Source organism: Macaca mulatta, chromosome 13 (genome assembly GCF_049350105.2).
Source record: "Macaca mulatta isolate MMU2019108-1 chromosome 13, T2T-MMU8v2.0, whole genome shotgun sequence".
NCBI classification, from domain to species: domain Eukaryota; kingdom Metazoa; phylum Chordata; class Mammalia; order Primates; family Cercopithecidae; genus Macaca; species Macaca mulatta.
Window position 1 is genome coordinate 39,128,793 of NC_133418.1, and position 15,086 is coordinate 39,143,878.

General features: G+C 47.0%; 1 protein-coding gene and 1 pseudogene across 2 annotated transcripts in view; one reads left to right on the forward strand and one right to left on the reverse strand.

The window, feature by feature from the left end:
* Positions 1–15,086, reverse strand: part of TCF7L1 (transcription factor 7 like 1) — a 180,285-nt gene that overhangs the window by 34,684 nt on the left and 130,515 nt on the right. The window lies entirely within an intron of this gene.
* LOC106993034 (small nuclear ribonucleoprotein E pseudogene) lies at positions 14,338–14,773 on the forward strand (annotated as a pseudogene).

Sequence of the window (15,086 nt, forward strand, 5' to 3'; positions counted from 1 at the left end):
TGCAGCTCAATTCCTCACCTAGAACCTGGCAATCATGATGTGTTGAAACCCTGTCCCATGCTGTATTAATGCAGTGAGCTTAGGCCCAGTTTCCACATCTGTAATGTGGTATTAATGCAGTGAGCTTAGGCCCAGTTTCCACATCTGTAATGTGGGGTTGAACAGCCTCTCCCTGAAGCCTTTAGGGAGGCAGCACACACGGGAGCCCATTTCACTCGTGGGCAATGCCTGCTTCTCACAGTAACTGGCTTAGTTCTGCCGAGAATATGTAAACGTAGCATGGAGGCTGGGATGCCCAACTTGGCCAGTTCCTGGAGACCCGTTTCTATCTTCTGTAGTAAAGTTCACAAATGGATCCAAGTTTGAAAATACATCAACACTAGCAATGAATTTGGGATAGGGAGACAGAAAAGCTTTCCCGACTGGGAAAACATTTTTAGTTTTCAGCAGTCAATAAGAGAAAATGAAAGTGTAAAGAACTTGTTCCCAAACAAGATGGATTAGACAAAGTTCCAGGGGCAAAAGTATAAAAGAAGTTTTATACTCTTATCCCTGAGAATGAGTTGTTTACGCCTTTGCATAACTTGGTGGATGGCACTAAATCCCAAACACGACATTTTTTGTTTTACCTGAGTGTAGGTTAGATTCTTTCTTGAGGTATTTTTTTTTTTTTTTTGAGATGGAGTCTTGCTCTGTCTGTCGTAAGTGCAGTGGCACAATCATAGGTCACTGCAACCTCCACCTCCTGGGCTCCAGAATCCTCCAATCTCAGCCACTCAAGTAGCTGGGACCACAGGCATGCGCCACCACGCCTGCCTAATTTTTTGTACTTTTGGTAGAGACAGGGTTTCACCATGTTGCCCTTGCTGGTCTCAAACTCCTGAGCTCAAGTGATCTGCCCACCTTCACCTCCAATTCTGCTGGCATTACAGGGGTGAGCCAACGCACCCAGCCTGCACTGGTCTTAAACCCATGAAGTTACTTTGCTCACTCTAGCACCTGTCGCAACATTTAGTCAACAAATGGTTTTAAAGCCCATGCACTGGTAGCAGAGGGGCTCCAAAAGCATTTCATGACTGAATAGTAAGAGTGTGTCAATCAGGTGTCAGTTTCACCATAAACACGTCTTTCCCCAAATGATTCTTTCTTTTTTGGATGATCTCAAACTGCTGTTTTCCCCTCCCATTCCAAAGAACCTGGCAATTTTGCCTCCCAGATTTGACACAAGGTTTGTTTTTAAAAACTGGCTCCCCCTCAGAAGCCAAGCTTTCGTTTTAGAGCACAAGAGGCAAGAGATCTGGGTTCCAGGCTCTTTCTAACCTTTCTGGACTCCATCTTCTCACCTTTAAAATGGGAATATTTTACTTCATCAGCCTGAAGCAGGGGCCTGGACTAGATGGTCTCCTTTGGAAGGAAAAGTCGAATGCAGCTATTTGTCTAAACACAGAGGGCACTGAGAGTGCCGACAGTGTTGAGGTGTTCAACAAATATGGAATCAAGGGTCCTAGCTGAACCCCACTTACAAGCTGTGTGCCTGTGTACCTCACCTTTCAGAACCTCTGGTTTCCACATGTAAAACAGGAATAAGAACACCTATTGCCTGGCAGAGTGGTTATCTCATGTGTGGCTGTCAAACTCAAGCGTGAGTGTCCTCTCACACCGGAGAGGTCCAGGCAGAGTGTGGGGCATGTGAGGAGCTTGTAAGAACTCTGTGATCAGTCACTAAATGTGTAAGTTATTGGTATTCTATGAGCCTGTGACCTGCACTTTACCTGGGGGAGGGGAAGAGCCAATTAACACAGAGCTTGGCCACTCATAGATCTATGGCGCTTCGTGGGGAGAGAGGTCTGGTTCAGTGGTGTGCTGGTAAATAACCTAACAACTGGCTCTCTAAGCAAAAAACAAAGTGAAAAACCAAAGCATTTGCTGGTATTCATGGTGTAAATACGCCCACTGATTTCAAGGTACCACGATGAGCAGTGCGGAAGAGATGCTTCCAATTGTCTGGGTGCCAACTGGCTCGGGCACACCAATGCACGTGGGCAGGAGCTGGGTTGGGGGGGCGGTGGTCTCAGATGTGTCCTGACTTGCTGGGATGGCTGGAAAGCTGAGACACACATGGTTCTCAGCTGACGTGCGCCTGCCTGCTTGAGGTCTTGATGGAGAGCCGGACACTTGGCTAGGTATGTCCCCCTGACAGCTGCGTGCTCTGGAGGAGGGAAAACTCTGCTCCCAGAGCACTAGGCATAGCCATTCTGTGGTGGCCCTGACCAGGGGGACCCCTGGGACAGAGCCCTAGGTTTTCAAACAATGTCAAAGTTCAACTTGTTTTCGGGTCCGCATTTCTGCAGCCTGGAGTGCTGGGCCTGCTGAGTCGCAAGCTGCCTCTCCCATCGGCTGTGACCTTGGGTTTGCTGGGCCTGGGCAGTGTCCGTGCTCACTGCCCAGTCACCAACGCGCTGCAGGAAGTGTCTTTGGGGAAACTGACTTTGGAGGCCCGGTCCTCCTTTCCCTGAGGTGAACCCTGCCGGGCCCCTCCCTCTGTCTCTCCCCTGTTGCTGCGTGCCTGGGAATCTACTGACATGCTTCTCTCCCCTCAGGCCCTCAGGTGAGAACATCTGCTCTGGCCCCCACGGGAGGCAGAGTCCACCTGCTGGCCTCTGACCAGGAGCTCAGACTGGGCTGAAAGAGCAAATGCCTTTCTCCTTCACAGCCTGCAGCCTGTTCTCCGGCCTGCACATACCCACCCATGCCACTCTGCCCCCACTCCATTTGTCAGCATAGTAGGGCTGGTCCCACAGCCCTCCCCGCAGAGCTGCCTCCTGGGTTACAGCTACATAGCAGCCACCATAGGGTGGTGCCACAACCCGCTCAAGGGGCCCATGCTCACAGACATGGAGCTGTTTCCCAGGCTTTGCTGCAGTGCACACCCTTGAACACTCACCATGTCACCCATGTATGTCTATAGTGGGAGGACACATTTCCAGCTGCAAGGGGAATCACTAGGTCAAAGACAAGCACATTTATGTTCTGAAGAGTGCTATTAAATTTCTCCCAGTTGACACTGCTAACAGCAACCTGGGAGAGGGCTTATTTCCCCACCTCCTTGCCCATACAAGGTTATTAAACTGTTTAAACTTTGCCAAACTGACAGGTAAAAAAAGTCCCTTGCTGGAGTTTCCATTACTCTTGTAATGAGCGAGGCTGCGAATTGTCCTCTGTATGGGTGATGATTTGAAGGAGGGAAAAAAGATGTGTGTGGCACAGAGGAAGTGGGCACACAATCTGCTGGGTGGCAGGGACGGGGGAGGACGAGTATGGAGTCACTGCAGGTGAAACACAGGAGGGGTCTGTGGGCTCCCTGCAGCCGGCACAGCCGGTGCAACCCCTCCTGCACTTGATCTTCACTCAGGGGAAGAGGCCAGAGAGGAGGAGCTGAGGCTGAGTCTGTGGGCTGCTGTGAGTGAGGAGGAGGCGGGAGGAGAGCCCAGGAAGCTGCTGGTGGGCAGCTGCCCCTTCTGGTTCTCCTCCTTTCCCTTCCCAGAACGTACACAGGCTGCTTACATGTCCTCCCCACCTCCCAGGTACTTCTCAGCCCCCAGCAGGCTGGCTTCTGTTCCACTCCCTCCACTGTCTCTGTAGACACTCTCTGTCTTTGCAAGGCCATGGATGACTTCAGAAAGAAAATAAAGGCAACTGGCTTTTGAAATGCCACATGCCATGGGCAGCTCTGGGGGAGCCTCTCCTCCCTCCTGCCCTGTGGCTGCAGGTTCTGCATGCCTTCTGGGTGATTTTTTATTGATATATTGGTTAATGGATTGATTGACAGGGTCTTGCCCTGTCGGCCAGGCTGGAGTACAGTGGCACGATTGTAGCTCACTGCAGCCTCAACTTCATGGAATCAAGCAATCCTCCCACATCAGCCTCCTGCATAGCTGGGACTACAGGCTAGCACCACACCACCCTGCTAATTTTTTTTATTTTTGGTAGAGACAGGGTCTCACTATGTTGCTCAGGCTGGTCTCAAACTCTTGGCCTTAAGTGATCCTCCCGCCTTAGTCTCCCAAAGTGCTTGGGATTATAGCTTTGAGCTACCAAGCCCGGCCATCCACATTTATTGACTTGAATAAACTGTCCTGGACAAACTGTTCAGTGAGAAAAGCCAGTTAAATAATCTGGAAGCATAGTCACCCAAATGTTATCGCTGGATTTTTAACATTTCAGGCAATTTTATTAGTTCCTTTTTTGTATTTTTCTTCTTCACTTGAAATTTTTACAATCAGTATGTCTTATATCATAGTAACAGTAAGCAAAGCTATTAAGAGTAACGCCAGATGAATTATTTTCAATCCTGTGCCTTCAGTGTACCTAACCAGACACCACAGAATCCACTTTAATGCCTTTAGTGACCCCCCTAACCTGCTCTGGGCCACCAAGTTCCATGGCTTCTGGACATCTTTGGAACCCTATTCCATGGAGAGGCCCCCGCAGCAGCCTTCTGGGTTTGCCTGAGCTCCTGCAGGTTCTCACCCAGGAGGAAGGCAGCAGGGGTGCGTGCAACCCAGTTTGAAAGGGGTGGTGATGGGCTGCCAGCCACATCGGCAGGTTGCTTTGCCTCACACTGACAAAATGTCTCTTGTCCAAGAATAGGGTAGCTGACAGAAATGAAGGGGTCCCAAATCCTCTTTCCACTGAGTGGTCTCCACCAGTGCTCCTGGTCTCAGTTCATCTCTTCCTGTCTACCCTTCACTTGCCTCTAGAAATATCTTTCTAAAATATAAAACGATGCTGTTTAAAGCTAGCAGGAAGCTACCCGTTCTTACAGGACTGCCTACCAGATGACCACGATGCAGTGACAGCTCTGTACAGAGCCCTCCGTCGATGTTTAGTATCTCATCTAAAAGGTGTCTGTTTATGTGCATGATATACCACAGGAGAGATTTTTTAAAGTACATAAATAACTAGACTATAAGCCTACAAATGACAGGTTCAGATAAGACAGGGATTGCAATGGGCAAGAGTTATCGTGGAACAACTGAAAACCTCACAGCGGAGGTGGCATCTGTGCTGGGTCCTGCAGGCAGGATATACTTCCATAGTTGTTTTACTTGTGAAAGCATTCCATATTAATTATCTGATTTGCTATTACTGACTCCTGGATATAGGTAAAGAAGATATTATGACGTTCATTTAAAAAATGGGAAACTGGGCCGGGCGTGGTGGCTCACGCCTGTAATCCCAGCACTTTGGGAGGCTGAGGCTGGCAGATCACGAGGTCAGGAGTTCAAGACCAGCATGGCCAATATGGTGAAACCCCGTCTCTACTAAAAATACAAAAATTAGCCGGGTGTGGTGGCGGGCGCTGTAATCCTAGCTACTTAGGAGGCCGAGGCAGGAGAACTGCTTGAATCTGGGAGGCGGAAGCTACAGTGAGCTGAGATCGCACCACTGCACTCCAGCCTGGGTGACAGAGGGAGACTCCGTCTCCAAAAAAAAAAGGAAACTGAGCCTGCTGGAGGCTGTTGGATTTACTTGACACTGGCCTTAGAATACAGGGTCTGGGCGGTTATGTTATAACTCTAAGGGTACAAGGACATGATTTCTGCCTTCTAGAAACTTGTGGGTGGGAATGGGACTCACATTTGTAATCGCAGCATTTTGGGAGCCTAAGGCAGGTGGATCACTTGAGCCCAGGAGTTCAAGATCAGCCTGGGAAACAAAGTGAGACCCCGTCTCTACAAAAATACAAAAAAGATTAGCCAGGTGTGGTGGTGCACGCTTGTAGTCCCAGCTACCCGAGAGGCTGAGCTGGGAGGATCAATTCAGCCCTGGAGTTCGAGGCTGCAGTGAGCTGTGATCATGCCACTGCACTCCAGCCTGGGTGACAGACTGAGACTGTCTCTAAATAAATAAACAAATAAGAAACTTCCAAGTGATCTTGGAATCTTGGGATAGCAAATACGGGGCACAGGAGCGGTCCCATCCCTCTGTGCTTGTGGCAGACACTGCTAGGAGACCACGGTACTTTTCTTACTAAAGCTGGGTAAGACCTCAGAATCCTCAACACAATATACCAGGCAGCTAACAGTTGATTAAAACTGACGTGTAAGGTGCAGTCTATTTATTCTCTCTGATTTATGCCAGGAGGTAGATACAGATGTTCTGTCGGGTGAGAAGGAGGGGGCAGAAACCAGGTCATAGAAGCATCTCTGTTGGCTGGCACAAAGTGGAACTCAGCTCCTAGACGGCGGTGAAGGCTTCACCAGGAATATGACTGGATGGCAAAAACAGTCATAATTTGCAGAAAGTCCATTGACCAAAAGCAGGCCTGAGAATTCTAAAGTTTATGGATTTTCCCCTATGGGAGGAGAAGCTGGAAAGCATCCCAGGTATTGAGGGGAAAGGAAGCAGGATCTGTGTATAATCAATGGGGAACAGGAAGCGCTTATCTGGGGCCAGTGAAATACTCAACACAAAAGAACAGCCAGGCAGCCTGGAGCTGCCTTCCAGCCTAGAACCTTTCCCCGCGGCTCCTGCAGACCCAGCCGCTGGCCAAAGTCAACAACAACTGGGCACCGGGAGAGGGGAAATGTCTGAGGCAGCCCCTCCATAGACGGACAGTTCCAGGAGAGATCTCTGACCTCACAGGTGAACAAGGACACAGGAGAATAAGGGTCACACCAGCCACCTCTACACAGGGCCATTGCTCCTGATAAAGGAGCCTGAAGAATGGGTCCTGCACCCTACCCTAGTGTGTATGCAAATGTGGGTGCACATGAGGCTTACATATCTCAGGGAACAACACGATTTTCTGTCCATATTGAAGGGAGCGTGCAGGAAGTTATGATGGACAGTGGAAGGGCTGAGAAGTTTTCCACTGATTATGGGCATGTGTGTCAGATACCTTGTATGCATTATCACAACACCCAAACTCATCATGCCTCTTCCTCCTCACTTTATGAAAAGAGTGTTGTTTCCAGTTCCCATCTCAATTCTATTAAACAACGCCTCCTATTTTTTAGTACCTAAAATATTTACATTAATAGGCCTTAAAATATGTATGTATTTTTGGCAGGGTGTGGTGGCTCATGCCTGTAAGCCCAGCACTTTGGGAGGCTCACCTGAGCCCAGGAATTCAACACCAGCCTGGGCAACATGGTGAAACCCCATCTCTACAAAACAAAACAAAACAAAACAAAAATGTATATATATAGTCAAACAAAATTATAAATACATAAATATGTATGTGTATTTTTTATGTGTATGCACATGTATATACATATATACAATTATATATACATGTTACAGGCAAAGTTTGATATCTTGGATACTGTTGCTTACAGTGAAGCTCCATTTTTAAAAAGTGGAAAAAAGTGAATCAATTCAAAGAAAAATAATTACGTAAATAGTATAGGTGGTATGTGGCAAAGATTATGCGAGTAAGTGACATCTGGGGAATACTGTTGTAGGATTGCATGTTTGTGGCCATCCAGGGGCCACTGCCAGTTGTGGATGAGGGCACCCCTAGGAACTGGAGAAAGAGGTTCTGCACACAAACTCAAAGGTCAGAGCTTCCCAGGATACACCACTATTTTCTCCCCAGATTGCTTCTCACCAAGATCTATCATCTCTCTCTTCTTACATACCTGCAGGGTCAAAACCTCAGACATCTATTCCTCCACCTTCTTCCTCACTTTATCATCTAGCCCATCAAGTCCTGTATTTTTTCCATCTCAACTACCACTGTCTTGCAATTCACTTATATTTACCTTGCCCCACACTTGTTCCTCCAGGTCGGTCACACACCCTGCTGCCCGCTGACTTTCCAGCTCACAGCCGGGCTCACATTTCCTCGCTTAGCTTCTCCTAAGCAATTTGGGGACAGGCATCCAGTCTTTTTTTTTTTTTTTTTTTTTTTTTTTTTACCTGCTGCTTCAGAAAGGCATCCAGGCCGGGCATGGTGGCTGACGCCTATAATCTCAGCACTTTGGGAAGCCGAGGAGGGTGGATCACCTGAGGTCAGGAGTTCGAGACCAGCCTGGCCAACATGGTGAAACCTGGTCTCTATGAAAAGTACAAAAACTAGCAGGGCATGGTGGCGGGCGCCTGTAATCCCAGCAATTCAGGAGGCAGAGGTTGCAGTGAGCCGAAATCGCACCACTGCACTCCAGCCTGGGCGACAAGAGCAAGACTCTGTCTCAAAAAAAAAAAAAAAATTCATCCAATCTTATTTGCCCTTTGGGTCCCCACAGCCTTTAGCACAGCATAACATTTGTGAGAGGTGCTTGATGACCACTGCAGGGTGTTCTAGGATTAACCAAATTAGAGGTGCAAGTCCTTCTCTCTGGAGGTGTTGCCTCCCAGGCAGCTCTAGTGGAAATGTTGTATTCAAAGGCAATTAGTGGTCACACTCCTGGGGTTGTTGCCATAGACCCTAATTTAGTTGACCTAGGGTGAGAACAGAGAAACCATCACCTTTTGGGAGAATGATGGATAGAGGGAATGGGAAGGTCCGCTGCCAGTGGAGACCCTATCAGGCGAGTAAGACTCCATTTACCTAAAGCGATCAAATAAAAAACATTTACTGATATCATATCTGCCTCTTTTTTTTTTATATTTTCCCCTATAGTTAATATATTATAAAAAATAAGCAAAAACATCCTAACTCTTTTGTAGCTGGGGGCCTTGATGCTGGGATTCTGCTGTTCAACCCTGCTGTGGAATATAGCACTTCTGAAATTCATACTCTGTTTGATATTACTATCACTTCAGATAAGTAAATAAGTATGTGCCAAAGCCAAGGACAGGAAACTGTCTGCATAAATCTTGGATAAACAGATTTCTTTAAAGAAAACATTTAGCGATGAGTTACCTTGTGCCAGATACTCCATGTGTTATTTTGTTTAACCCCCTTATAAGTTGATGCTATGATTATCCTCATTTAACAGATGGAGGGATTAAAGTACAAAAAGGTTAACTAACTTGCCCAAGTCTATCTCAAAGTCAACTCTTTATTTATTTATTTAATTAATTAATTTATTTATTTATTTTTGAGACAGAGTCTTTCTCTGTCACCCAGGCTGGAGTGCAGTGGTGCGATCCTGGCTCACTACAACCTCTACCTCCTGGGCTCAAGTGATTTTCCTGCCTCTGCCTCCTGAGTAACTAGGATTACAGGTGTGCACCACCATGCCAGCTAATTTTTGAATTTTTAGTAGAGACAGGGTTTCACCATGTTGGCCAGGTTAGTCTTGAACTCCTGACCTCAAGTGATCCACCTGCCTTGGCCTCCCAAAGTGCTGGGATTACATGTGTGAGCCACCACACACAGCCCCAAAGGCCACCTCTTTGTTTTTTTTGTTTTTTTTTTTTGAGATGGAGTCTCGCTCTGTCACCCAGGCTGGAATGCAATGGCACAATCTTGGCTCACTGCAACCTCCGCCTCCTGGGTTCAAGTGATTCTTCCACCTCAGCCTCCCAAGTAGCTGGGTTACAGGTGCATACTACCACACCCGGCTAAGTTTTGTATTTTTGTAGAGACAGGGTTTCACCATGTTGGCCAGGCTGGTCTTGAACTCCTGAAATCAAGTGATCCTCTCGCCTTGGCCTCCCAAGTGGTGGGATTACAGGCATGAGTCACCACACCTGGTCAAGGCCAACTCTTAATCCTTTCATTATGCTAGTGCTGGAAGAGAAGAAAACACACCACTCCTGCAGCCCATCCTGGCGCTCCTCAGATAAAGGCAGTCAGGCCCATGGGGTGAGCTGTCCCACCAAGGTCACGGAGGACACCGGCAGAGCTGGGATCAGAACAACCCAGGTGTCCTGGCCTCCAGCTACAGAAGAGCTATGATGGATTAGGTTATTTCTTTTACAACACATAAACATAAAAATAATTGGAAAGGGATGAAATACTAGTGTAAGCAAATCAATATTATAAATACCAATCTGAGAAGTCATAAAACACAACAAAATAATACTTGTACTATTCAAAATTTCAATATGGATAAGCCAGAAGGCATGCCAAGCATGCTCAACAGCTCCACACTGCCCCCTGGTGGTTCCCAAGTGCCCACCGGAAGCATGCTGGGCCAATGACCAGCGGGAAACAAAGGCCCTGGACAAGGATACCTGCTGCAGTGAAAACCCCAGAGCCGGTGACCTGGTGGGCCAGACAACAAAAATCCTGGGCTGGGCACCAAGCCGTCAAGGAAAATCTCTGGGTTCTACTCCCATTTGTTTGCAGAATGTGAGATAAAGAGGTTATGAACTCAGTAATGAGTTAACTACTTTTAGTCTCTCATGTTGGCAGTGGCCTTTTCCCCCTTTAATTACCACAGGCACTTTTTAATACCCTGTTGGTGGGAAAGTAAATTAGTAAATCCTTTCTTGTGCAATTTGGAAGTATGTATCAAGTCTTCTGAAGGCTTATTGTCTCTAGGAGTGCATCCTAAGGAAATAATTAAGGATGCAAGCAAAATATAGAATGCAAGGATGTTCACTGAAGAGCTGTTTATAATAGCTGAAAGATATTCAATGCCTTATGCTACAATTATGATATCTGAATTTATGTAGCAGGTGGTTATTTACAGAAACAGAAAGGTGTTTACGCTGTCAAATGAAAAAGCAAGATACAAAACATGTATTTCCACCTGTGTAATGGGGACTGCTTAAAAAAAGAAAAAACATGTATTGAATCCTACTTTTGTAAAACAGGTATCTTTATGTATGTGTTGAGAAATCTGGAAGAATATATATTAAGAGGTGAGTTGAACTTATCTCTCTGGGCGACAAGATTATGGGTGTTTTTATTTTATTCTTTTGGCTAAACATACATTGATTTTAAAAGGTAAATGCAAATATATGCAATGGGAATCACTTTTTAATTAAAAAAATTTAAATATATAAAAACACTCAGAAAAAAAAATAGTAAAGTCTATATTCAAATATTCAGCCTCTCATTTCTGAACTTCTGAGTGCTGTTTTCTTTTGAATGGGGTCTTGCCCCTGACAACCTTCCCAATCGTCCCCATTACGGCCTGGAAAAATGTGACCTCAGCCATTTGGAACCCTTCAATGGTTCCTGGGCAACATAAGCTGGGGCCAGTAAGTGCTGTGACTGCCAGCTGCATGAGTCCTTCCGTGGCTGAGGAAGGGTCCGCTCTACAGCCCCGCCCTGGACACTCTCCTCCACTCTTTCCCTTCCAGAGGGATTCCCCTCTGGGGGAAGGTCTGGACACCAATTCAACCAGAGAAGACAACCCAGTCTGCTAGTTTTCAGTCTCACTGGCATCAGGGTTGCTGGGAGGAGCTTTAAAAACACTGATTCCTGTCCGCCTTCCCCATTAGGATTTAACTCTTCCACAGGGTGGGGCTCAAGCATCTATTTTTTTTTTTTTTTTAATAGCTCCCAGGTAATGTTAATGTGAGGTCAGAGTGGTCCCCAAATGCTCACACCTACCCCTCCATAACTTTCTGCAGTTTCTACCCATTATTTGGGCTTCTCTCTCAAAGATGACCTTCCTGGATCTATGGTCCTGGCTCTTTTATACTCTTCTTTCACAGCCCAGAGCAAGCATAAACCCACTTACCAATTAAACACTGTTTAGTGCCATGGTATGCCAGGTTCATGGTTCTCCGCTACCTAAATCCTTGCCTAGAATACATATCTTCATTCCAGCGGATCCATTATAAGGCTCAAGGTGGAAGTTTCTGGTAAAAATGGAGGATCTCTAATCTGAGAGCAGCCCTCATAAATTAGCCATCAGAAGGTGAGACAGGAAATGCCCACACAAGTTTCCTGATGGTTTCCTGGACAAATTCACTATCATAACCCATATGCTATAAACATTCCTAACGGCGTTAGCACATTACATGCCTTCTTTCTGGGTTGGGAGAGGGGCTGCAACGCATTCCCCCAACTCTCCAATCAAATCTAGGGCTTGGTCTTTATGGAATTTCAAGCATCCAGGCTAGGCTAGTTGGGCTGGGAAGGAGGGTACATTTCAGAGCACAAAAGCTCTAAAAACATTTCTCAAATCCCCCGTCATTTCCTGAGTGACCTAGTAGAGCACCAATTCTAGGCATATCCTGTGTGTGAGGTTGGTTACAGAACTTTCACAAGCAGCTGTTTGGGGACCGAGACTGGGTGGTGATCAGGTCTTCTTCAGGCCTGATGATGACCCGAAAATTCCACATCTTTGCCACTTCCTTCCTGAGCCCCCAGTTCCTATCCAGACTCTGAAACCCAATCACTGACCAGGTGACAACTCCATCTCATGTCCGAGGATTTGTGATGCATGCACAGCACCAGACTGGGTGGGTGTGGCCCATTTTTTGTAACTTTTTTGTAAGTCCATTGGCCAAATTCTCATTTGATTCACCTTCATTTTCCATGTTCCATTCTATCCATTCCTGGAGGTCAGGAGTACTCACTCAGAGTCACTCAAATACATGCTGAATTAAACTCAAAGTCATGGTTCAAATGGGCCATCGATTTCTTCCTCTTCAATTTCCATTTTTCCCTTCAAAGAAGGAAAAATGGGCAGGAAAAATCAGTGCAATTGGTTGGAGACCCACAGTTGGATGGGCCCTGTGCTGAGGCCGTCTCTCCCTTACAAGCTCTTTACAAAACCCTCAAACCCCCACTGCCAATCCCTCCACTCCCTCCAATCATTCAGTCCACTGCCACCTGCCTTCCACGTCACTGGCCCTGTTCTCGCTAAGGCCACTGATGACCTCCTAATTACCAAACCCAATGTCATCTTCCAGGTCTTTTCCCTAAGAGGTCCCTCAGCTTCTGGGGTACCCTTTCGGCTGGTTTTCCACTTACCCCTCCGGCCGCTCCTCAGGGCCTTGGCCTATGCCTCGAAAGCTGGTGTTCTCTGGATAGTCTCCTCCTCCCCCTGCGGGTTGGCACCCACTCGGTGATCATGCTCATCTCTGCAGCTGGCTCCAGCCTTCCTCCTCATCTCCAAGTGATTCCTTGATACCGTGCTACAGGCAGCTCAATCCCATACAGACTCATCGAAATCCAGCCCTGATCCTGTTTCCTCTATCCTATCAACCAGGGCTCCTTTGAAAGTGAAAGGGAACACCTTTAACAATTATGACCGATGATGTAAACCAGGACATGCGGTCACCCTGAGGATTGTACAAACCTTGGGGATCATTCTGGCCTCTTCTCTTTCCCTCACTCTCTACAACTGACAGGGGACCAAGTCTTGTTATTCTAACTTGGACTGTCTCTCCAATTGTTTCCCTTCCTCTCTGCTGCTCACTGCCCTGGACCTCTGTAAAGACTCTGAGCTGTTCTCCTGCCTGCAGCACCTCCCCAGGCCAGCCCACCCTTCCTGTGATCGCTACTTCCCCCCCACCCCCACCCACCCCCACCAAAGCTCCAGTGGTTCCCCAATGCCTGCAGTAAAAAACCTAACTGCTCAGTGGGCATTAAGGCCCTGGCCTACCCTTCCCATCTCCAACTGCCTATTCCCAACAACACCCTCCATTCATGTTCTAGCCAGCCAATTACTCCATTCTCTGAGTATTTCACTATTTATGCCCCCAAGTCTTTTGCCAAAAGGCTGCCATGCTTTTGCCAGTGACTGGACCACCACCCTGGGTACCTTTGATCATTGGCCCAAGTGCAGGCAAAGGGCTGCTGAGGGACCTGAGCTTTCCTCAGTTGCATGTGGAAAGTGTGCAACTGTCACGATGTAGATGACACTCTCTCCTTCTCCCTCTCTCTCTCTGAGGCCCTTCTTTCTGGAGTTCCATAGCCCCTGGCCTGGCCCAAATCTGGGGTAGGGGTAGAGTATCTGAAGCCACTGCAGTAGCAGGTACCCAGTGTTAGCCTCTAGTTCCCCACTCTTGGTGTCATTTCTCCCCGGGTCCGTGAGTAGCCTTCCAGAGGGAATCCGCTGGAGAACTTACTGGAGGATGGCATCGGGCTCCAACTCCAGGGACTACAACCCATATGCTTGTTCTCTAACTGCTTTCAGAGTTCCCAAGAGACCCTGTGAGTTCCTGGGTATCCCCCATGTATATGATGGGGAATTCATTTTGCTGGTTTGATCTCTTTTCCTTTTGGCAACATCTTCAAAAAAAGTCTTCCTTGGAGACTTCAAACCTGGATCTTTAACAAGTCCTTGATGAAATGCTTGGAAATGCTCGTATTTTCACCCTGAACTTGACAGCAGCCTCTATAGACTCCTTTCTCCATATTCTGCTTGGCTGGTCAGAGGCTAGAGGGATCCAAAAGAATTCCTCAGGGGAGGCAGCCCTAAGCCTACATCTTACTCTTTTTAGGCTTTTTTTTTTTTTTAAGAGACGGTGTCTTGATTCTGGAAGTTGCTCTCAGAGGCAGCGTGCAGGTGTGCTCTTTGTGGAATTCCACTATGGCGTACCATGGCCAGGGCCAGAAAGTGCAGAAGGTTATGGTGCAGCCCATCAACCTCATCTTCAGATACTTACAAAATAGATCGTGGATTCAGGTGTGGCTCTATGAGCAAGGGAATATGTGGATAGAAGGCTGTATCACTGGTTTTAATGAGTATATGAACCTTGTTATTAGATGATGTGGAAGAGATTCATTCTAAAACAAAGTCAAGAAAACTGGGTTGGATCATACTAAAAGGAGATATTACTCTGCTACAAAGTGTCTCCAACCAGAAATGATCAATGAAGTGAGAAATTGTTGAGAAGGATACAGTTTGTTTTTAGATGTCCTTTATCCAATATGAACATTTATTCATATTGTTTTGATTATTACAAGATGGCAATAAATGCTATGGGATTGTTTTTATTAAAAAAAAAAAAAAAAAAAAAGAGACGCTGTCTTGCTTTGTTGCCCAGGCTGGAGCGCAGAGGTATGATCATGGCTCACTGTGGCCTCCTGGGCTCAAGTGATCCTCCCACCTTAGCCTCTTGAGTAGCTGGGACCATAGGCACACATCACCACACTCAGCTGATTTTTTTTTAACAGATGGGATCTTGCTATGTTGCCCAGGCTGGTCTCAAACTCCTGGCTTCAATAATCCCACTGCCTCACCTGGCCTCCCAAAGAGCTGGGATTACAGGTGTAAGCC